We start from the raw sequence: 24639 nt of genomic DNA on the forward strand, positions 1-24639 counted from the left end.
GTCCCAGGAGGAGTGGCTTCTCTGCTGTTTATTTCTACTATCTGGCATTGGGCAAGTTAGAACCTCTTCAGACCTCTGTTTGCTCATAGGCAAAATTAACACATACGTGCCCTGACTCCCCGACAGAGCTACCATGAGAATCAAATTAGGTAACGTGAGAAAATATTTTATAGTTTGCCAGATGCCAAATAAATATTTTTATGAACTTTCTTTCTGTACTTCATTCTTGTGGCATCAACATTTGTGGCATTAATCTACACAGAAGCCTCAGTCAATTAAAGAATAGAAAAGATAAACATTTTTAGAACTGTAAAGCGTGTTCTAAGAGTTTCTTGGCCATTTGACTTTTCTTATAATCAAAACATAAAGCCATTCACCTGGCAGCTGGGTACCTGAATTATAATTTAGTAACAGTTGCGCTCAAGACGAAACCAAGATCCTATAGGACCTTTCACAAATCAGGGTTCTTATTTTTTATTATTCTCAAAGTGAAGTCTGCAGACCACCCGCATCCAAATCCCATGGCATAATTATAAACATTTCTGATTGCTGCACCCTACTTTTACCTACTGAATCAGAAGCTCCCAGAATATGGGCCCAGAAACAAACCTTTTTTTAGAAAACACACTAGCTGATACTTATGCTCACTAGTCCAAGAAACCCAGAACTTACTGGTTGAAATTTGCAAGTTGTAAGAGAACATTTGTTCTTCATTTCTTTCCAGCAGTAACAAGATTTCTCTATCAACATTCTATTAAAAACAGATATGAGCACGTATGTGAAATAAAAGCAGCACTCCACTTGTATGCAAAATTTGACATCATTTTTTTGAAAGTGCCTTGAAGTAATGTTATCTCAGCTTTCTTTAATTGGATGGTGCATTTATAGGAGGAGTTTGGAAAACATATTCTCTTGCAGTGTTATTCCTGACCTCTACTCAAAAAACTAGCAATCTCACAAGCAGTTAAATTGATAACCAACCAGTCATTCTCCAATTAGGAGCCTCAACTCACTTCAAGTAATAACATTAAAATTCTCCAAGTGTTAGCAGTCTGCACTGTACCTTGAAATAAAAAGATAGAGATTTTGCCTTTGGTGTTCAATGAATATAGAATAATATAATGTAATTTCAGAAGCTATAAGCTTATTATCAATCAGCTTCATAGAAACACAGGACTAAAATGGATTACTCATTACTAAGTCAACAGACAACTATGTGCCTGACACTGATCTAGGGTTAGGGCCAGAGGAGTAAATTAAGCAAACAAAGCTTCCCTGGCACTTACATTCTGGTTGGGGAGGAAGAGTGTGCAGGAAATAAAGAACAGGCTAACATTTAATATTTCTAACATATCAAATGGCATGTCAGAAGATGATAAGAATAATGGAAAACAGTTTACTGCAACAGAGTTTTCAGAAGGGATTAGATTGCAATTCTAAATATGAATAACACAGCAAAAAGCAAAAAAAAAAAAAAAGGATTTTTTTTGGCTGGTATACATGGGTATTAGTTTGTACTCTTGAAAGCTAATGGAATATCCATAGACCCTACTATACTAAATTTTAAACTCTAGGCACTGCAAAACGAGAATACTATCCACTTCTTCACACACATTTGTAGCCACCTTTACATTAGAGGCACCATCTGTAGTTATGACTGGTCTCTTTTTTCCCTGAGGTATGATCCTGTCTTCTTATCATTCCTGATATCTTCTTTCACAATTGTGCCCTAGGTAATGGTGCTCAGAAAAAGAAGCCAATCAGGAGATCTGTTTTCTGTGCCCTTTTAATACTTCTAACTCAGGCACCCAAACCAGCCTGTAGCAGAAAGAGCATCAAAGCCATCCTCTGGACTCTACACAAGGTCTGTGGATATTCAGTTAGCTTGCAAGAGTACAAACTAATACCCATGAGTACCAGCCAAAAAATATCCTTTTTTTTTCTTTTTGCTGTGTTATTCACATTTAGAATTGTAATATGACCCTGTCAGAAAACTCTGTTGCAGGAAACTTTTGGAAAAGAACATGTAGCTTATCTGTGTCTATGAAGTCCTTGTTATTGTGGGGAAAAGAAAAGAAAACAAAAACATCAACAGCTATATATTTTCTTTTTATTACTTACTATCATTCCAGACTAAAGTGGGGAGCCCCCCCCCTTTTTTTTCCCAGAAACATAGCAGCAGCAGAGATGTCGCTGTTGTGATCAGAATGACTTTGGTAGGTGTGTTTTGGGTTTGATTTACTTTTTCACATTTGTCTTTCTGTTTATATAAAATATTTTCCTAGGGAAAAATACATGCTAAAGTTAAACTTCACATGAGTTAACTACCTACAAATTACAGCTGTTAGCCATTTTTAATAAAACACTATCCACTGCGCTATAAAAATGGACTTCATTTTCATATTGTTAATGTTATTCCACTGAACAGTGCAGTTAGAAATCCCAGAAGCAAATGCAGTACAAATTGTAGAGCAGCTGTGTAGAGGTGACTTCTAATCATAATTGAACACAAACAAGAACAAATAAATCAAGGACGAAACTTCTCAACTTCTGATGCCTGGCAATGTCAGTTTTAAAGCCAGATACATACCAAGCGCCTTGCAAAAAACAATTACACAGCAGCTAGAAGAGTGACAGCAGAACCCCCACTCTTTCTGGGAACACTCCCATATACCAGAAGCACAAGGACTTTAATTTGAAACCTGATTACATATTTGAAATTGCTGGTGTTCCTGACTTTAGCTTCTTGGCAGAAATGCCAGCTGAGTGTGCACATAGCACAGGTGGTCGATGGCAAACAAGACACCTCACAGCTGCAGGCAAGGAGCTGCTTCTAAGGGCATACAGTCTGGACAGTGCCAAGGCAGATAGGCATCATACAAAGAGAGAGGACAGGCTGCAATTTGGGGGTTTTGTCATCATTGTGTGTGTTTTAAAATATATCAGTGCATTTTTGAAAGTTGATTGGGGTCAGATTTTCAGCTGAGGCCTTATTCTTAGGAAATAACATGATGGCAATAAATGTCAGCCTTAGCTAGTGACCCTTAAAAAGCTAAACTGGAATAAAAATAATAACTTGGCAAAGGTTCCCATATGCTGCACTCCTTCTTTTGTGCTCTTCCTTTGTCCCGAGCCTGCTTTGCCACACACGCCACCTTCAAGCACTGTTTTTAGGGAGAAGAGACCATTCTCCCAGAAAAGGGAACAGCTGAGAAAAGAACCAGCCCACAGAGGGAGCAGGGACACTCCTAACTGTTTTAAAGCCATGCCACAGGGTCTATGAGTTTGCAACAAGAAAACGTTTTCTTGTTTCTACCTTACCTAAGTCCAAAAAAAAAAATCACTGTTTTTTTATTAGCCATTTAGTCCTAAAGAGTGCCCTTAGTGATAAGACAGTGCTTCTGGAAGTTCCACATAACTGCTTTTCTTTACCCACATGCAGAAGGCCCAAGAGTTGCAGAATCAGAACAGTTTGTGTGCTTTTCCATGTTCTAGCTTATGTATATGACAATACTAATCTTCCATTAAACAGGGTGTCTTACCCAGTCTGCAGTGCTAAGCATGTGTCGGACTGGAAGACATTGTTCATAATAATCTTTTTCTAAGTACCATTTAAAAGAAAATGACTTCCATTATTTAAAAAAAAAAAAAAAAACCAACTAGGAAATATCGTATTTCTTCACAACGAGCCATAGCCCTTTTTCAGATGTCCTTTGGCATCTCAGTTTTAGGAGTTATACAAGTCTCTAGCCTCACTGTTCATTGCCCTGACTTGTGCCTGAGATGTTTTTAGTCCTTCAGCCAGTTCAAATCAGGAATGAGATGCATTTGATCTGGACTTCTTCTACTCTGCCAAGCAGATAATCCCCTAATGACTGGTCAGCATTTTCATCCCAGAGAGTCAAAACTGACCTTTCAGTAGCAGAGGTTGCTTTAGGTTTGTGCAAAAGAACGTTAAAGACAAATTCCCACTTTTGGGGCGCCACCGCCGTCCCTTTCATTGCCTGCAGTTTCTAGCATTTATTTTCCAATGTGGACACTGCAAAACTGTGATTCTTCAAAGTGGTTATTTAGTTCCTAAAACATTTAGAGTTGGGGCAAAATTTGCATAATTCTATTAAAAGGCTTACACCTCAGCTTTGAAAAATGTTTGAGAAAATGTGATTTATGGGGGAAGGAAGTCTTATCTTTTGGCCCAGAAGGTGTTTCATGGAACTAAACCTGTTAATGTTAGGATTGCCTGTTAAGCACCAAAAAGTAAAAAAATGGAGGTTAGAAGCCTTTCTTTTATCTTCGCTTCAAGTCTGCAGTAGTTTGAAGCTTAAGATAGAGAAGGATTTTAGGGTGTTTTTTTTTTTTTTCACTGCATTGCAAACTTGGAAACTGGAGTCATGGTACAGTGATGGGAAACACAGGTGCATTTCTGTAGATTTTAAAATAGGATGTACTGGCTCTTTTCAATTGAGGACAGTTCATTTTGATGCCGTTACAGAACTTGAGACGATCTGCTTTAGATCAAATTTGAGATTCTGTCATCATGTCTATTTTTGTTGTATGATGCTGCCTGTCACTCATAGGTTGACAACCAGTCTGACATTTTCCTTCTTTCTTTCTTTCTTTCTTGCTTTCTTTCTCTCCTTCCTTCCTTTTTTCTCTTTCTCTCTCTCTTCCTCCCTCTTTCTCTTCTCTTTCCCTTTCTTTCTCTCTCCCTTTCTTTCTCTCTCCCTGTCTTTCTTTCTTTCTCTCTCTCTCTCTTCCCTCCCTTTCTTCCCTCCCTTCCCTTCCCTCCCCTCCCCTCTCCTTCCTTCATTCTTTCCTTCCTTCTTTTTCTTTCTTTCTTTCACAGGGTCTCACTCTGTCACCCAGGTTGGAGTAAAGTGGTGTGATCATGGCTCACTGCAGCCTCGAACTCCTGGGCTCAAGCAATCCTCCTGCCTCAGCCTCCTGAGTAGCTGGGACTACAGGTGCATGCCACCATGCACTGCTAGTTTTAAAAATGTTTTAGAGACAGAGCCTCACTATGTTACCCAGGCTGGTCTCAAACTCCAAGCCTCAAGTAAGGCTCCCACCTTGGCCTCCCAAAGTGCTGGGATTACAAGCGAAAACCACTGAGACTGGCCTTGGCATACATTTTCTATACTCTACTCAATACATTTTCTATACTCAATACATTTTTCTATACTCTACTCAATACATTTTCTATACTCAATACATTTTCTATACTCAATACATTTTCTATGCTCTACTCAATATATTTTCTATACTCAATACGTTTCTAGACTCTACTCAATACATTTTCTATACTCTACTCAATACATTTTCTGTACTCTACTCCATATATTTTCTATACTCTCAATACATTTTCTGTACTCAATACATTTTCTATACTCTACTCAATACATTTTCTATACTCTATACTCATTACATTTTCTATACTCTACTAAATACATTTTCTATACTCTAATTAATACATTTCTATACTCTCAGTATATTTTCTATACTCAGTACATTTTCTATACTCTGAATACATTTTCTATACTCAATACATTTTCTATACTTAATGCATTTACTATACTCTCCATACATTTTCTATACTCAGTACATTTTCTAGACTACTCTTTTTCCATACTCATGTGTGAGGAACGAAACACCTTAAACAATGCACATGTTACAAAACTGATTGCCATTCAAATGCCTCCTGCAGGAAGCATAGGTCTCCCCTAAACCACCTGCTGCTCCAAGAGCTGAGGACTGCATATCCAGATGATGGCATGCTGTCAGCAAAGTGTATGAAGACCACTACTTCTACCCTGCTAGAGTGCACACAGCCACCATTCCAGAGCTGCCCAGAACCTTAAGCCCACCCACCTCTATTAGGACCTTTGTCTCGTCCAAAACTTTCTGAAATCTCATCCAGGACCTGCCCTGACATGGGTCTTCATTTTCATTCCCTATTCACCTGAATTGTTGCCAGGACCAGAATAAGACTTTTAGAGCCCCTGAGCTCCTCCATACATAAATACAAATACCATTTTATTTTTTGAACTAACATAAAGTTCATAAGTATGCTGGTAGCAGAACGGCTTTTCTTTCTAGATGATTTATTGATTATAAAAGTCTGGGTGAATTTATTGAAGTGAAAATTTTCTGATGTGTATTTATTTATTTATCTGTGCCTCCAGGATAATCCGGCAGTGACTGTAGATAGCGTCTAGTGGCCATTTCCCCCCAACAATCTTTCTGCCCCCTGGCATAGCAAGGTGACTCATACTACCTCTTCAATATTGAAGACTTTACTGGGCCCTAGCTGTATTTCATATTTAATTTAAAGCCTTCTCCTGATGGTCTTTTAATTCTTCTTATCCAAGTGGTCTTATATTGCAGTTTCTTTTTCTGACAAATAACCTTCCTTACCATGTTTTGCACCCATCTTGCCACCTGATTCAAATACATTAAGTCAACCTTTATTTAGAGAAATAAGATTTAGGAAAATTTTTCAAAAAGCTTTTTAAAACATTTTTAAAAACTAAAATGTTGATCTGGGAATTGCTCTGGGAAAATATATATGCCTGGCTATCCATACATAAATGTGTATCTAGTGCAGTGATACACATGTGTATTACAAGTAAAATTCATATGTTGAAGATTATTTGGACAGAAGTAGACTTGATTAACTAGAGTTGCCTTTTTAGGATTGATGCCCGAGAATTGTATTCTTACTATGTAATACATAGGCAAAGTTATGTTACTGTACCTAGATGCAGGGCAAAAATTTATGATGTTCTGCCAAAATTGCCACCTGAGGACACAGAGAACAAAGAAACAAAAAGTCCTAATCAGATTAGAGCTTAATGAACCAGTCTCAAGCCTGTTGGGAACCACCAAATACCAAGTCATTCCAATGAATAAACAGTGGAACAAAAACTTGGAGAACAAAAAGTTTTCTTAATTATTTGCATTCTTTTGGCAGCTGTAATTACAGGATATTTTCCATTGTCTGTTACCACTTGCCCCCGTGCTGTTATGTTTTTAAGATGTGGTTTGTTCTCTTTTGCCATATAATTATGATGATCACTAAAATGAGCAAAATTTTCTTCTGAAATATGTAAAGGGTAATAGATATATGTTTCAACTTAACTAGAACTTGTAGATGAGTGGCAGTTGCAGGTTAGTTTCTGTGTAATTTAGTACAACCATTGATTTAAAGCACACCAAACACACAAGATATCACAGTACACATTATATAGTTAGAATTTAAAAATCAGTAATTTTTGTAGTTAACATAGTGATATATTTGCGCTTTATTCCAAGATACGAATTTTTAAGATAACTTTTCTTTCCTGATGACTACAAAACAATACATGTTTATTTTAGGAGAGTGGGAAAAGCCTGCAACCTACAGATATCAACCGTTAATTAGGTACATGAACCCTACTTCTAGTCTTTTTTTCTACACATTTTATTTTAATAAATTAGATATTATAATTGTTTTTTAATTTTAAAAACACATAAATATATTGTATTTTTTGTATTGTACTTACAAATACATTGTATTTATTTGTATTTACTTGTAAGTAATATTGTATTTACTTTACAATTTACAAGTAATTTACAAGTTAATTTACAAGTAAGTAACATTGTATTTATAAGTCATATATTGTACTTACAAATACAATATATTACTTACAAATATATTGTAAGTAATTTTTCTTCCCAGTTACTATTCTTCTATGTCATATTTTTATTTATTATTTATTATTTATTTATTTTGGAGACAGGGTCACACTCTATTGCCTAGACTGGAGTGAAATGTTGAGATCATGGCTTACTGCCCCCAACCTCCCAGGCTCAAAAGATCCTGCCACTTCAGCCACCTAAGTAGCTAAGACTAAAAGCGTGCATCACCATGCCCAGCTAACTTTTTAAATTTTTTATAGAGATGGAGTTTCGCTATGTCGCCAGGGCCATTCTTGAACTCTTGGGCTAAAGAAATACTCCCTACCAAACAGGCATTGTTGACTCCTCTGGAGAGTGCTCATTCTGTGGGTATTAAGCAGGAAGGCAGGCCGGACGTGGTGGCTCAAGCCTGTAATCCCAGCACTCTGGGAGGCCGAGGTGGGTGGATCACCAAAGGCAAGGAGTTCGAGACCAGCCTGGCCAACATGGTGACACCCCGTCTCTACTAAAAATACAAAAATTAACTGGGTGTGGTGGCACGCACCTATAATCCCAGCTACTTGGGAGGCTGAGGTAGGAGAATCGCTTGAACTGGGGAGGTGAAGGCTGCAGTGAGCTGAGATGGTGCCACTGCACTCCAGCCTAGGCAATGGAGTGAGACTCCATCTCAAAAAAAAAAAAAAAGAAAGAAAAGAAAAGAAATCCTCCCGCCTCAGCTTCTCCAAGTGTTGGGATTATAGGCATGAGCTACTGCATACAGCATGCTTCATATTTTTGAATGGCTGCATAGTATTTTGACATGTATATACTAAAATTCAAAAATGATTTTTAGACCTGATGGAGTTCTAGTGGTATGTCTAGCTTCAGTTCCTAGCTTCTGGTGGCAGGCTGATTGGGGCTGCAGTCTCTTAATTAGCCAGAGCTATTACTTTTACTGATTTGAATATCTTCAGATGGCCAAGCCCTTTTCTATTTGCTCTGTTCTTAAGTGCAAAGCCCCACATTACCCATTGTTTTAGATCTGCTTACTCCATGCATTTTACCCTCACATAAGAGTCTGCCACCTTTGGTATAGAATGAACAAGAGGAGGGAAATGTTAAAGGATTTAAATATGATTGAAAATGACTTTCCTGGAAGGTCAATCACAGTTTAAGTGGGAGCTACTTTTTCTTTCACTAATGAGCTGTTTCATCCCTTGTAACTAGCATTATTTTGTCTTTGTGGTTTCCAATGGGTGTCCGCTATGTGCTATTCGGAAAGGAAAGAGAAGAAGAAATTAGGAAATTGGGTCGTGATGGGTCGGCTTCGTTATCTTGGCAGCATTTTACCAAGAAATCAGTTTTGTTTAGTCCTGGACAGGGTAGGCCATGCTGTGGTAACAAATCAACCCTGAAATTTCTGTAGCTCAGCAAGCAGTTTACTTATTGCTCACCCAGAGATGGATGGAGGCTGGCAGGGATTCGCCTTCATCCTGTGATTCAGCAATGCAGGCTCCTCCACCCGTGGTAGCGCCATGTCAATATGTAGCTTCTCAGGTCACCGCTAGAGGGGAAGAGAAGAATGGAAAGTTGCACCAGCTCTTAACAGCCTCAACTCAGAGATGACACGTGTCTCTTCTGCTCCCAATCCCTCGGCCAGAATTAGTAATGTGGGCTGCTGAAAAATGTCAGGAGTGCATGGATATTTGGAGAGTGCTGTTTCTGCCACCTTATTTCATACCAAACCACAGAAACAAAATTGGTGACTCTTCTTAGTAAATTAGAACAGAGTATCAAAAGGATTATTAGGATCAGAGCATCTGGAATGACCAATGAGTCCATTAAGTCAGGAGAATTAGAACAGAACCATTATGAGGAATCGTAATGGTCAGAATGGGAACAAACTGACCAAAGGGCTTACTGGATGAAGCTAACCAGATAGAGTGAGACCAGAGAGAAGATGTGGCCCAGGAAGTCATAACCTCCTGTTCCTGACTTGGACTTTCTGTAAGTGTGATTCCCAACCTGGTTACTCATCAGAATCATACAAGGAACACTAGAAAAGGTAGGCTTTTAGCCTCACCTGAGGCCTATTGAATCAAAATCTCCGGAAAAATATAATATTCATATCATATATATACTATATATATATATATATATTTTAAGTCTTTAAGTTCTGGGGTACATGTGCAGAATGTGCAGGTTTGTTACATAGGTATGCATGTGCCATGGTGGTTTGCTGCAGCCATCAACCCTGTCATCTACATTAGGTATTTCTCCTAATGTTTTCCCTCCCCCAGCCCCCCACCCGCCGACAGGCTTCAGTGTGTGATGCCCCTACCCCGTGTCCATGTATTCTCATTGTTCAACTCCCACTTATGAGTGAGGACATGTGGTGTTTGGTTTTCTGTTCTTGTGTTAGTTTGCTGAGAATGACGGTTTCCAGCTTCATCCATGTCCCTGCAGAGGGACATGGCTGCATAGTATTCCAAAAGCCCTTCCTCATTATTCTGATGCAGCCACTGGTCTGTAGGGTTTGAAAAGCATTGCTTAGAGGACAAGGAGGTAGAAGGTGTCCTTAGGATGAGATGCTAATGAGGGAGTGAACCTTAGAAAGGTGGAAAGACTCACACCAATGGTCCCATGGTTGGGTGATGGTTAACATCACAAAGAGAAGTAAATTCCAGACCTGCATCATAGTACCCTGAGTAGAACTACCTCAACAATCTATCTGGTCAGATACTTAGTACCTAGATGTGGAGACCATATCTCACAGTTCTGTCAGGCAGGAGCAGTCCAAACACTTTGATTATCAGCTGTCTCTTGCTCGGGAAATTACTAGGTACCAACACTGTTATATATGCACAGGTGTCTGAAAAATGAATGCAGATCAATTTCCAGTTCCACACATAGCACATCTGTAAAATATGACCTTTGGATAATGGCTGGAGTGTTTACCTACAGTATTGGTTTTTGCATGTGGCTTTCCCTAGATATGTCAGGATACAGCAGGACCAAAACCTAGGTAAGAACTAAAGTAGTAGGTAAATATTGGATCCTAAATTAAGAGTGGAGGGCAAAGCTTGGGGTGATGTCAAAGTCAATTAATGGATATTCAAATATAAAGTTACATAGCTAAGTAACAAACGCACTCTATCAGAGTTGTGAAATGGAAATCAAAACCAAACTGAGCTGGACGTGGTGGCATGCACCTTGAGTCCCAGCTACTTAGGAGACTGAGGTGGGAGGACTGCTTGAGCCTAGGAGGTCGAGGCTTCAGTGAGCTATGATCAAGCCACTGCACTAGGCTAGGAGCAGTGGCTCATGCCTGTAATCCCAGCACTTTAGGAGGCCGAGGCAGATGGATCACCTGAGGTCAGGAATTCGAGACCAGCCTGGCCAAAATGATTAAACTCCATCCCTACAAAAATAAGCTGGGTGTGCTTAATAAGCTGGTGGGCATCTGTAATCCCAGCTACTTGGGAGGCTGAGGCAGGAGAATTGTTTGAACCCGAGAGTCAGAGGTTGCAGTGAGCCAAGATCGTGCCATTGCACTCCAGCCTGAGTGACAAGAGCGAAACTCTGTCTAAAAACAAAACAAAGCCACTGCACTCCAGCCTGGGTGACAAAGTGAGACCCTGTCTTTTTTTTGTTTTTTTGAGATGGAATCTCACTCTGTCACCCAGGCTGGAGTGCAGTGGTGCGATCTTGGCGCGCTGCAACCTCCACCTCCTGGATTCAAGCGATTCTTCTGCCTCAGCCTCCTGAATAGCTGGGATTACAGGTGCTCACCACCACGCCCGGCCAATTTTTGTATTTTTAGTAGAAATGGGGTTTCACCATGTTGGCTGGGCTCGTCTGAAACTCCCTACCTCAAGTGACCTGCCTGCCTTGGCCTCCCAAAGTGCTGGGATTACAGCCATGAGCCATCATGCCTGGCCTGAGACCCTGTCTTTTAAAACAAAAACAAAAACAAAAAACAAAAGTTGAGCAAAGACAAATGAATTATCTGGAATAATGAACTCCAAGAGGAAACATGAACATCTGACTAAATTCTAGTTGAAGTCCTGCTGGTTTGCAGTTGCTTTGACATCACTAGCACATGCCTTCCTACTCCATAATTTTAAAGATACTGCTTGAAGCACAACTGACTGTAGAATGTGCTCTCTTTGTCTTACGGTTTTCTCTGAAAGACCTTGCTTTATACAACTGCTGTTTGTTGTAGCCACAGTCATGCTTCATTCAGACAACAGCAGTGGGTTTTCAAAGTGATTCATCTGTTTTCCTTGTACTTACCCTCTTATTTGCTTCAGGGTCCTGCATGTGGCTGGCTGGCCGAGCTCTAAGAGTAGGGTTTGGGTAATATCTGCTTCTGAGCCATGTTTCAGGACTGTGGATATTTTTAAGCTAAAGGGGAGAAGTCCAATGGAAGACATGCAGGGAGCTTTTCACCTACTTGAAGGAACAGACTTGCTCTGTATTGCTCCAAAGAGGCCAATATTTTGAAATTCCAATGAGGTAGGCTCAAAATGAAACATCCTGAACATCTGAGCTGTCCAACAATGATGCCGGCTTCCTGGGGCATTACTCAGCTACTTGTGCTCCATCGAGTTCTTTTCTTTTTCTTTTTCTTTTTCTTTTCTTTTCTTTTTTTTTTTTCTGTCACAGAGTCTTGTTCTGTCGCCCAGGCTGGAGGGCAGTGGTGTGATCTCGGGTCACTGCAACCTCCGCCTTCCAGGTTCAAGAGATTCTTCTGCCTCAGCCTCCAGAGTAGCTGGGATTACAGGCGCTCGCCACCATACCTGGCTAATTTTTATATTTTCAGTAGAGACGAGGTTTGGCCATGTTGGCCAGGCTGGTCTCAAACTTCTAACTTCAGGTGTTCTGCCTGCCTCATCCTCCCAAAGTGCTGGGATTACAGGCTTGAGCCACAGCGCCCAGTTGAGTTCTGAATGTTGAGGCTCCTCAGATTTCAGTTTGGACCTCTCTTCTCTTTTACACACTTTTTCTTCAGCACCTCATCAAGCTCTGTTGCTTTAAATGCCATGTATATGTCATAATGAAACCATTGTTTTCTCCAGTCAAATCTCTCTTGCCTTATATATTCAACTACCTCCATGACCTTCCACTTGAATGTTTCATGAGCATCTTGAACTCAACACAGGAAAAATAGAACCCTTGATTTCTTCTTCATCCTCTTCTGCCCCAAAGTCTTATTTTCCTCCAACCTGCCCTAGATTAGTCAATGGCACCAACACCTACCTGTCATTTAGCCCCAAACTTCTGCTTCTCTCTGCCTGTCACACTCAAACCACCTCAAGCCAATCACCTCCAGACTTGAACAAGGAACACAAGTGTCTCACTCATTGAGTTCCCTCCAACCACTGGCACACAGTCAATTCCACCTAAATATTTGATGAATGAATGAATGATGTAGAATGATCATCTGGAAGAAATAATAATGGCCCTTCTAACTTAATGAGTCTCTACCATGTGATAGGTGCTTTAAATATATAATTCTATCCCTAATGATAACACTTCAAAGTAGGTAGGCAAGTTAAAAAGCTCACAGAACTGAGAGTTTTGTAAGGTTTTGCTTTTAAGTTTTATTAAGTGCTTTGTATGATGTGTTTTTTTTTTTTTGAGACAGGGTCTCACTTTGTCACCCAGGCTGGAGTGCAGTGGTGCAATCACAGCTCATTGCAGCCTCAACCTCCTGAGCTCAAGCGATCCTCTTGCCACAGCCCCCTGAGTAGCTGACACCATAGGCAGGGGCCACCACGCCTGGCTAAATTTTAAATTTTTTGTAGAGACAGGGTCTTACCATATTGCCCAGGCTGGCCTTGAACTCCTGGCCTCAAGTGATCCTCCTGCCTCAGCCTCCCAAAGTAGTAGGTAGGATTACAGGCATGACCACTGTGCCCGGTATGTATGACATTTTTTATAGTATACATAGGCATAGTGCTAAGTGCTTTATATATATATAAAATCTCATTTAATTTTTACCCACCACATACAGGGTAGCTTTTATGCACCATTTCGTTGATAAGAAAACTGAGGCTAATAGAAATTAAGCAATTTGACTTAGGTAAAATAGCCAGGAAGTGATGGGACTGATATTTAAACCCTGATCTATTTGGTTCCTACAGCTGTATATTTCCCCGCTATATGATAAAGCAATCTCTAACAAGGATACTACTGAAGGGATGCCAACATTTTACGAATTGTTGTAGTAGATGATCTTTTGGTTTCTTCAAATTGGAATTTTTATAGTTATATTGTGCAAACAGTCCTTTTCTCTATTTCTTTAGATTCACTTCATTAGACATCTCTACCATTTTAAAGAAAGTAAAAATAACTTTCCAAATTTCATAGAAAATCTAGAAATGCTCTAAACCCACACACAAATTGCAACCAATGTGACAGTAAAGAGCTCCTTCCAGCCGGGCATAGTGGCTCATGCCTGTAATCCCAGCAATTTGGGAGGCTGAGGCAGGCGGATCACTTGAGGCCAGGAGTTCGAGACCAGCCTGGCCAACATGGTGAAACCCTGTCTCTGCTAAAAATACAAAAATTAGCCAGGTATGCTGATGCACGCTTGTAATCTCAGCTACTCAGGAGGTTGATACAGGAGAATCGCCTGAACCCAGGAGCCGGAGGTTGCAGTGAGCAGAGATAGTGCCACTGCACTCCAGCAGCCTGGGTGACAAAGCAAGACTCTGTAAAAAATAAAATAAAACAAAAATAAATTTAAAAACACCTTCTTTTATTCTTTTCTGTATGCTTTGGCACAAGTCAAACTAGAATTCATATCTTCTTAATACCTAAACTAAGTTAACCAGCCTGACAATGGTTCCCAAAGCCATGCCAGCAATTACACAGTGCAGGATGTCACCCCTGGGCTGACTCACCACACAGAAGACCTAGTAACTTAAGGAGTATTGTTCTCAAAGATCCAAATTTGCTGAAATCTATTCTAAGTACTCCTGAATAAAAAAAAGATCTTATTACAATTAGTGTACCTTTAAAAAGAGAAATTCCCTGTCTATCTGTATATAGCTCCTCTGATTCCTGAGTGCTACTCCTTATAGTTATACAATTATGTGGAAATTATTTCATGTTAACTTCTGTGTTCCAACATCATTTTTAAGAAGGAGGTTAGTAAAGGTGCCCACTAGACAAACTTCTGCAATAGGAAAAGAGCACTGGGATAGTCAAGTAAAACAACAGAATAGAAGCAATGGGAAACAATGTCCATAAGCAATTCAAGCTGGGAGTGATAAGCCTACCTGTGAAGTCAGGAGATGAAGTTTGAGGAAGAAGCAACAAGAAACATTGATTCCTCTCTCTACCTATTGCAAATGGTCTTGGGGCTCCTAAGCATAAATGTTACTTTTCCCTCCAGTGAGCCTGTATGAAGCTCTCAGATAATCACTTCAAATTGCTCTTTCAATTCACAAGCCTGCAGCATTCTGAAATATTTCCAGACATTATTTGCACCTATATAAGGATAGCAGATACTTATCCAGTGCCTACCTGGTGCTATGGTAGGTCGATTTGGGATTTGATTCAAGGATTCTGGCTCCATACTCTGCTCTATCCACTACACTGAACTGCCTCTCCATGAGAAACTATTTTAATAAGTCCCCCAGTTAGAAGAACTCATCCATCTGCAACTCACACTGGTGCGAAAGTGGAGCAGCAAATCAGATCAGGAAGTGCCATCTCCACCACCAACAAGGGGCCCTAGAGTCACCAGCACCAGTCCCTGCCTAACTGAAACCTAGAACTTTAGAAAGAAATTCACAGATATGGCTCATTGCAAGGGTGAAGGGAGGATGGTAGGAAGAGTGAGACGTCAGAGCTCTTTTTGAGTGGGGGGAGGAAGGCCGCCCCCATGCCTGGGAGGTGGATGGAACTGTAGAAGAGGAATCTTGAGATGGGTAGAGTTCAAATGGGTGAGAGCTTTAACTTACCCTCTCCTAGTTTAGGAAGTGCTCCTAAACGTGTCCCCAGTTTCCAAAATAGAGATAGTTGCTTTGAGCTGCTGACTGGTGGTTTTGCTTTGTGGACATGGAGAGGAGAGGATGGCCAGGAAAGGGAGATTCTTCCCACCCCTTTGCTTCTGTGGTTCCCATGCACCTATAGGGTGGACTAAGACTCCGTACCTGGAAGATGTTTCAATCGTGAGAGCAGGGAAGGTGAAAGGAAGAGCACAGACCAGAATGACGTAACATTCTGCCTGCACCCACAGGTCAGAGCAGCTTTCTGTGAACTTGAATGTGATTGTGAGTCACCCGGGGATCTTGTTAAAATGCAGATTCTGGTTCAGCATATCTGGGTAGGGCCTGACACTCTGCATTTTTAACAAGCTCCCTGGCGTGGCTGATCCTAGGGTCTATGTATAGACCATGCTTTCAGTAGCAAGGAGTTAGAGGACATGCCAGCTGGAAGGCAGAGGGATCTTATACACCTGGGTTAGGCATATATTTTCATTACTGTTTGCTGCATATTCCTGAGAGGACAGAATGTGGGGTGACTGTCCTTCAAAGTCTTTGATCTCCCCGCTGCACAGTTTGAATTAAGGCAGATAGCACTTTCATCTGGCCCTAGGGGCATCTGTTGGGGCCCTGGGACAGTTACCTGTACTTTTTGTCAACATTAATGCTGTCCTCCATTTCTGTGAATTGTGGAGAATATGGTCTTTTAAAGAATGCTAGAGGCAAAGCTAAAAGGACAATGCTAGAACTAGTGATTTTTTTTTTTTTTTTTTTTTTTTGTCTCATTGCCCCAGAAGGTCAGGATACTTGAGCAACAGTGTGAACAAGCCCACAGCTCCAGTTTCCCCAGGGCTACCAGGGGAAACACTCGAGGCTGTTCACCCTTAGCTAGCTTAAGCTCTGGTGAGGGGAATCATGTATGAATTTCACCTCCTTAAAACATCAGTGAAGGCGGTCATTATTTGGATCGTCCAAACTGTTTCCATGAGGAATGGAATGGAATCAGGAAACCTAAATTTAGATTAGGTGCAATGAAACTGTCTTCCTGAGACAGAAAAAGTAATTATAGAAAGGCATTTCAAAGAAAAGTCTTGCTAATGTTTCTCGGGACCTTCCTCAGGGACAGATTACGGGGAGTGGAACCTGCCTGGATAGCCCATTACTTTTTTTTCCCAAGGCAGCCCCATGACCTGCTAGCTACCACAGGGAGCCAAGACAATGAGTGGAATCAGGCCGTGCGTGGGGCCAAGATAAACTGTGCTAATGTCCTGACCGTTCTGGATGGCTTAAGGCCTGGCTGCCCCCTCTGTGAGCACTGACGCCCTATACTCTGTCCCGTCTTCCTGGCCAGATAAGAGTCTCTCCCACATGTGACCACCCCCAAGACCACAACTAGCAAGACAGAAGCCATGCGTTATTTTACTAAATAACAACATTCTTGGAAAATTTCCCATATCTTGAGTTTATTTTCCCTTCAAAAAAATTTTTTGAACATGGCTCAAAACTCAAAACTGGCCAGGTGCAGTGGCTCATGCCTGTAATCCCAACACTTTGGGAGGCCAAGGTAGACAGATCACCTGAGGTCAAGAGTTGGAGACCAGCCTGATTAACATGGGAAAACCCTGTCTCTGCTACTAAAAATACAAAAATTAGCTGGGCATGGTGGCATGGTGGCGCACACCTGTAATCCCAGCTACACAGTAGGCTGAGGCAAGAGAATCACTTGAACCCAGGAAGTGGAGGTTGCAGTGGGCTGAGATTGCACCACTGTACTCCAACCTGGGTAACAGTAAGACTCTGTCTTAAAAAAAAAAAGAAAAGAAAAAAGAAAAATCAAAACTCTCTAAGGCCAGGTATAGTGGCTCACGCCTGTAATCTCAGCACTTTGGGAGGCTGAGGCAGGAGGATCACTTAAGGTCATGAGTTCAAGACCAGCCTGGCCGACATAATGAAACCCCATCTCTACTAAAAATACAAAAATTAGCTGGCTGTGGTGGCATGCACCTATAGTCTAAGCTACTCAGGAGGCTGAGACAGGAGAGTCGTTTGAACCCTGGAGGTGGAGGTTGCAGTGAGCTGAAATCATGCCACTGCACTCTAGTCTGGGCAACAGAGCAAGACTCTGTCTAAAAAATAATAATAAAAATAAAAATCTGTCTAAGAAGGTACACTGGGACATTTTGCCCTTCTCTGTTCTATCCACCAAATTCCTCCTTTGCCCACTCTACATTATTATTTGAGTTTCTGTTTATCTTTACACTATTTTGTTATACACATATGAATAAATATTCTTATATTTCTCTCTTATACAAAAGATATGGTTTTTCTGTTCCACACCTTGCCTTTCTTTTCACTTAATATATCATAGAGCTTTCTCCATGTCCATATGTGACATCCTTCTCGCTCTTTTTGACAGCTGCAGATTATTCTAATACATGAATGTATTAGATTTTATGCAACCAGTCTCCTAGTTGTTGGACTCTTGAGTAGTTTTCAGTCTCTTTTATTGCAAACAATGCTGCCAGAAGCATCCTTTTTCATGTGCTATTTTTTATGTGTACAGGTGTAACTAATGGCTAGATACTGAGACATGATGCTGGGGGATTAAAGGGTAAATGCATCTGTAATGTTGATAGCTATTGCCAGTCTCTCTTCCTGGAATGTTGTAGCATTTTATTCTCCCACCAGTAAATGTTTGAGGGTACCTGTTCCTACACAGCCTTGCCCAAGGAAGTGTATCACACTTCTGGATTTTGCCAGTCCAGGAGATGACAAGTGTTTTCTTAGTGTGGTTTTAATATTTGATTTCTTTTTTTTTCTTTTTTCTTTCTTTTTTTTTTTTTTTTGAGACAGGGTCTCTCTCTGTTGCCCAGGCTGGAGTGCAGTGGCACTGTCTTGGCTCACTGCAAACTCAACCTCCCAGGTTCAAATGATTCTCATGCCTCAGCCTCCCCAGTAGCTGAGATTACAGGCCTTGTATGTGTGCCACCATGGCCAGCTAATTTTTGTATTTTTAGTAGAGATGGGGTTTCACCATGCTGGCCTGTCTGGTCTCGAACTCCCGGCCTCAAATGATCCGCCCACCTCAGCCTCCCAAAGTGCTGGGATTATAGGGATGAGCCACCATGCCAGCCTGATTTCTTATCACGAGTAAAACAGAATATTGTCATACTTTTAAGGGCCATTTGTGAACTTTTGTGTCATGTCCTTTCCCCATTCCTATTACTGTAGGTTTTAAAAATCTTGATTTCTGGGAGCTATTAGGTACTTAGGAGATCAGCGTTTGTTTACAAATTGCAATGTTTTGACCAGTTTTTCTTTTGTCTTTGGATTTTGTGTTTGTGTTTTTGTTGTTGTTGTTGTTGTTGTTTGCCATGTTTAAGGTTTTTATTTTTATGCATTTGATTTAATCATTATTTTCTCTTTAGGTTTTGAAAGTGGAATGATAGGTAGATAGATCTTCCCAACTGTAGTTCTATAATAAAATGTATCTATATTTTCTTAAATATTTATTTGATTTTATTTTTTCCATTTAAATTTTTTATCCATTTGGTATTTATCGTGATGTATGATATGAACTATGGATCCAGCATTGCCTTTTACTCAATTGTCTTCATGCAATTTATTAAAGATGATTTGAGATGCCATCTTTTCCAGTTCAATTTCCTACATGTGTTTGTCCCTGTTTTTGGAATTTCTACTCTGTCCACTGGTGTCTCCATTCATAGGTCAATATTAAAGTGTTTTAATCAATGAGGTCTTATGTTATATGCAATATCTGGAGATTTTCAAGGTTTGTTGGCTATTCTTGCTTGGATTTTGTTAGCTTCATTAAGTAGAATGAACATTGTAATGATGTTGAGTCTTTGCATTAAGAAACATGAGATACATTGTTTCATTTGTTTAAGTATACTTTTCTTCTCCTTCAACAGTATTTTAAAGTTTTTCTTAGGTACAGGTGTTGCCCATTTCATGTTAAGCTTACTTCTAGCTATTTTATCTCGTTTATTGCAATTATAAATAGCAAGATTATCTGTTTTTCTGTATATCGTTTGCAAATGTGAAGGCTACCTACTTTTTCATATTAATTTAAATCTTGCTACTTTACAAATATTGCAGTTTTATTCAATTCTCTTATGTGTTTTATAAGACAAATCAAATATTATACCATTTGCAAATAGTTTTATATCTATATTAATTTTTTTCCTGCATTCATTTTTTATTTTGTTCTTTTCTTTAAAAAAAAATTTTATTCTGTGTGTGTGTGTGTGTGTGTGTGTGTGTGTGTTTTAAGTTCCAGGGTATATATGCAGGATGTGCAGGTTTGTTAAATAGGCTAAATGTGTGCCATGGTGGTTTGCTGCACTTATGAACCCATCACCCAGGTATTAAGCCCAGCATGCATTAGCTCTTTTCCCTAATGCTCTCCCCCAACCCCACCCTGCCCCAACAGGCCCCAGTAAGTGTTGTTCCCCTCCCTGTGTCCATGTATTCTCATTGTTCAGCTTCTACTTATAAGTGAGAACATGTGGCATTTGGTTTTCTGTTTCTGTGTTAGTTTGCTGAGGATAATGGCTCCCAGCTTCATCCACATCCCTGCAAAGGGCATGATCTCATTCCTTTTTATGGCTGCATAGTATTCCATGGTGCATATGTACCACATTTTTTTTAATCCAGTCTATCATTGATGGGGATTTGGGTTGATTCTATATCTTTGCTGCTGTGAATAGTGCTGCAGTGAACATACATGTGCATGTGTCTTTAGAACAGAATAATTTATATTCCTTTGGATACATACCCAGTAATGAGATTGCTGGGTCAAATGGCATTTCTGGTTCTAAATCTTTGAAGAATCACCACACTGCCTTCCACAATGGTTGAACTAATTTACATTCCCACCAACAGTGTAAAAGTGTTCCTATTTCTCTGGAACATCACCAGCATCTGTTGTTTCTTGACTTTTTAATAATCACCATTCTGACTGGCACAAGTTGGTATCTCATTGTGGTTTTGATTCGCATTTCTCTAATGATCAGTGACGTTGGGCTATTTTTCACATATTTCTTGGCCACATGTATGTCTTTTTTTGAGAAGTGTCTGTTCATATCTTTCACCTACTTTTTAATGGGGTTGTTTGTTTTCTTCTAAGTTTGCTTAAGTTCCTTGTAGATTCTGGATATTAGGCCTTTGTCAGGTGGATTAAGAGTTAGTTTTCCTCTTCCTTTTCAGTTCTTACACTACCTATTTTCTTCTGTTATCTAATGGTGAGAGTTAACACCTTCAATGAAACATTAAATACCAGTGGTATAGTGGGCATCCTTGTGTTGTTCTGGGATTTCTATCTATATATCTTTTTCATGTTAGCAAAATACTTTTCAAGTTTTATTTTATTGAATTTTAAAAATCAAGAATGGGCATTCTGTTGTATCAAATATCTTTTTAGTATTTGCAGAGATGATTTGTGAATTTTCTCTTTAAATCTCCTTAAATTTGACAAATTGTATCAATTGACTTCATGATGCCAAGTATTCTTAGATTTACAGAGTAAACCCCACTTGATTATGGTATATTATTTTTATTATTATTATTATTTGAGACTGGGTCTTGCTCTCTGTTGCCCAGACTAGAGTGTAGTGGCATGATCCTAGCTCACTGCAGCCTTTATCTCAAGCTAGCTTCCTGCCTCAGCCTCCCAAGTAGCTAGGACTACAGGTGCATGCCATCATGCCTGGCTAATTTTTTTTTTTTTTTTTTTTTTTTAGAGATGGAGTTTTGTTACATTGCCCAGGCTGATCTCAATCTCCTGGCCTCAAGCAATCCTCCTGCCTTGGCCTCCCAATGTGCTGGGGTTACAGGCGTGACCCATTGCACTTGGCCAGTGTATTACTTTTATAAATGTGTTATTTGATTCTGACTGTCATCATATTTGAGATTCTTCTGTAGTTTTCTTTTTTATGTAAATTTTAAATCATATTTTGTTATTAATATTATACTTGCTTCATACAAAGAATTTTGCTCTGGTCAATCTCAATAGCATTTAAATTGCATGCTCTTTAAAGATTTGATAAGATTCTCCTTGGAAACCTGACATGGTTCTACACATTTTACATTCTAGCCAGTAAAGGAATCAGTGAGGCTGTTATTTGACCTAAAATTTTGATTTTTGCCAAAGCCTATCTTGCAGAAACAGGTATCATCAGAGTCACATACTGAAAGCCAAAATTAAAGAACAAATCTAGAAAGTGGCAAGCAATAAAATGACACATATATATAACAGAACAGTAATTCAGTTAATAGCTGATCTTATGAGAAACCACAGAGGCCAGCAGGGTAGAACAACATCTTCAAAGTGCTTCAAGAAAAAGAAAGCTGTCAACTGGGAATTCTATACCCTTCAGAAATGAAGGAGAAAGAAAAACATTCTCAGATGAAAGAAAACTAAGATGATTTGATGCAAGCAGGCCAACACTATGAGAAATGCTAAAGGTAGTTCTTGAGGTTGAAGAGAAATAAAAAGAGATGGAAACTCAGAACCATGAATAAGAGTGAAGAGCACTAGAACTAATAACCATCTGGGTGAACAGAAAATGCTTTTTTTTTTCTCTCTTTTTTTTTTTTGAAACGGAGTTTTGCTTTTGTTGCCCAGGCTGGAGTGCAATGGCACAATCTTGGCTCGCCACAACCTCTCTGCCTCCCAGGCTCAAGCAATTCTCCTGCCTCAGCCTCCTGAGTAACTGGGATTACAGACATGAGGCACCATGCCTGGCTAATTTTGTATTTTTAGTAGAGACGGGGTTTCTCCATGTTGGTCAGGCTGGTCTTGAACTCCCAACCTCAGGTGATCCTCCTGCCTTGGCGTCCCAAAGTGCTGGGATTACAGGCATGAGCCACCGTGTCTGGCTAGAAAACGCTCTTTTTTTTTTTTTTTTTTTTTTTGCTTTTTTATCTTAATTTTGTATAGTCAATATAACTGTTTAAAGCAATCTATATCATTATCTTGTGGGGTTTCTAAGATATCCAGATGTGATACATGTAACAACTAAGGATAAAGGATTAGGGGGAAGTCAATATGGATCTTACAGAGTTGTAAGTCTTCTACATTTTGTGTGAAACCATAATGCATAAATGTAAGTGGACTGTAAGAAGTCCAATTCCTAAAGCAATCACCTACATAAATAATGCCAAGAAGTATAGCTAAAAAGCTAATAGGAAGAATAAACTTTAATTCCAAGTATCTAAAAAAATAGGTAACAGGAACAAAGAAACACAATATAGAAGGAACAAATACAAAATAATAAAATCGTAGGCCCAATCATAAATATATCAATAAATACATGAATGCATTTAATCTAAACACTCCAATGTAATCTAAACACTCCATTTAGAATATAGCGATAGTATGGATAAAAAGCAAGACCAAAATATATGCCATTTATAAGAGTTGCACTTTCAATATATAGAGAAAAATAGATGGAAAGTACATGGGTGGAAAAAGACTCACCATGAAAACAGAAGGTGTAAGAAGACTGGTGTAGCTATATTAAAATAAGATATAAGCAAAATTTTAAAGATAAAAGTATCACCAGAGATAAAGAGGGACATTCTATAATAATAAATTTGGCAATCCACTAGAAATACATAACAGTAATAAATGTTTATGTGCCTAATAACAGAACTTAAAAATACTGGAAACAAAAATTGCCATTTCTAAGTTATAATTAGAGATTTTAATGCCATTCTCCCAAAGATAAAAGAACAGCTAGACAAATTAAATCAGAAACACATAGCTCTTTACAAAATTATCAGCCATCTTGATCTACTCGATATTTATAGAATCCTACACCCAACATTTGAAAGAATACAAAAGATGCATTTTTTTCAAAAGCAATGTGGTATATTTGCCAAGATGGATAATATATTCAGCCATAAAACAAGTTTCAGTGAAGGATTCTAAAATAATGAAATCATAGTATGCTCTTTGATCATGATGGGTTTAAATTTGAAACAAATAGAAACAAGATATCTAGGAAAACCCCAAACATTTGGAAATTAAACAACATCTCCTAAGTAACTAATGAGTTAAAGAAAAAAATTGCAAGAAGAAGTTAGGAAATATTTTGAACTGAGTGATAAAAATGCAACACACCAAAATTTGGGGGATGCAGCTAAAACAGTGATTGAGACAAATCTATAGGTAGATCTTTTTCTTTCTTCTTAGATCTTTTTCTTTTATGAAGAGGTATTAATTTATACATATGAGATGTATAAATTAAAGAAAAACAAAAATATCTAAAATCAATGATTGACATTTCAACCTTATGAAATTACAAAAAGAAGCACAAAAATTAAGCCCAAATAAGTAGAAGGGAGAAAATAATAAAGGTAGCAGAAATCAATGAAAGGAAAATTGGACAAGCAATAGAGACAGACAAAAACAAAAACTTGTTCTTTTAAAATGTTAATAAAATTCTTAAAACTCTAGCCAAAAGACACAAGTGCAAAATTACCAATATCAGAAAACGGGGCATCACTTCAGATTCTACAAACATTAAAAAGATCATAAGAGAATGCTATGTGTAGCTTTTGCCAACAAATTTGACAATTTAGATAAAATAGACGAATTTCTTAAGAAAAACAGATTACCAAATCAGAACCCCCCAAAATTAAGAACTTAAATATCCTTATATTAATTATAGAAACTCAGTTCATAATTAAGGAGCTTTGAACAGAGATAACTCCAGGCTCAGAGGTCTTCACTGGTGATTTTCATTAAATGTTTAAGAAATGAAATAGTTCAAAACAAACTCTTTCAGAAAACAAAGGAAGAGGGAATAATTAATTCGTTAAATGCAGCCAGCATTATCCTGATACTAAAACAAAAACATCATGAGAAATGACATTATGTTGATACACCAAATAAACATAAGTGGTAAATTCCCTATCAAAATTTTGGCAAATCAAATCCAGTAATACGTATAAAAAG

The 24639-nt window shown here is 39.0% G+C and overlaps 1 long non-coding RNA gene across 1 annotated transcript in view; it reads right to left on the bottom strand.

Moving 5' to 3' along the window:
• Window positions 1-24639, bottom strand: part of LOC103783160 (uncharacterized) — a 90814-nt gene that overhangs the window by 17259 nt on the left and 48916 nt on the right. The window contains exon 5 of the long non-coding RNA XR_004672186.3: window positions 9111-9220. This is a non-coding gene — a long non-coding RNA (uncharacterized LOC103783160). The remainder of the gene's footprint in view (window positions 1-9110; window positions 9221-24639) is intronic.

Source organism: Pan paniscus, chromosome 5, assembly GCF_029289425.2.
Source record: "Pan paniscus chromosome 5, NHGRI_mPanPan1-v2.0_pri, whole genome shotgun sequence".
NCBI lineage: Eukaryota > Metazoa > Chordata > Mammalia > Primates > Hominidae > Pan > Pan paniscus.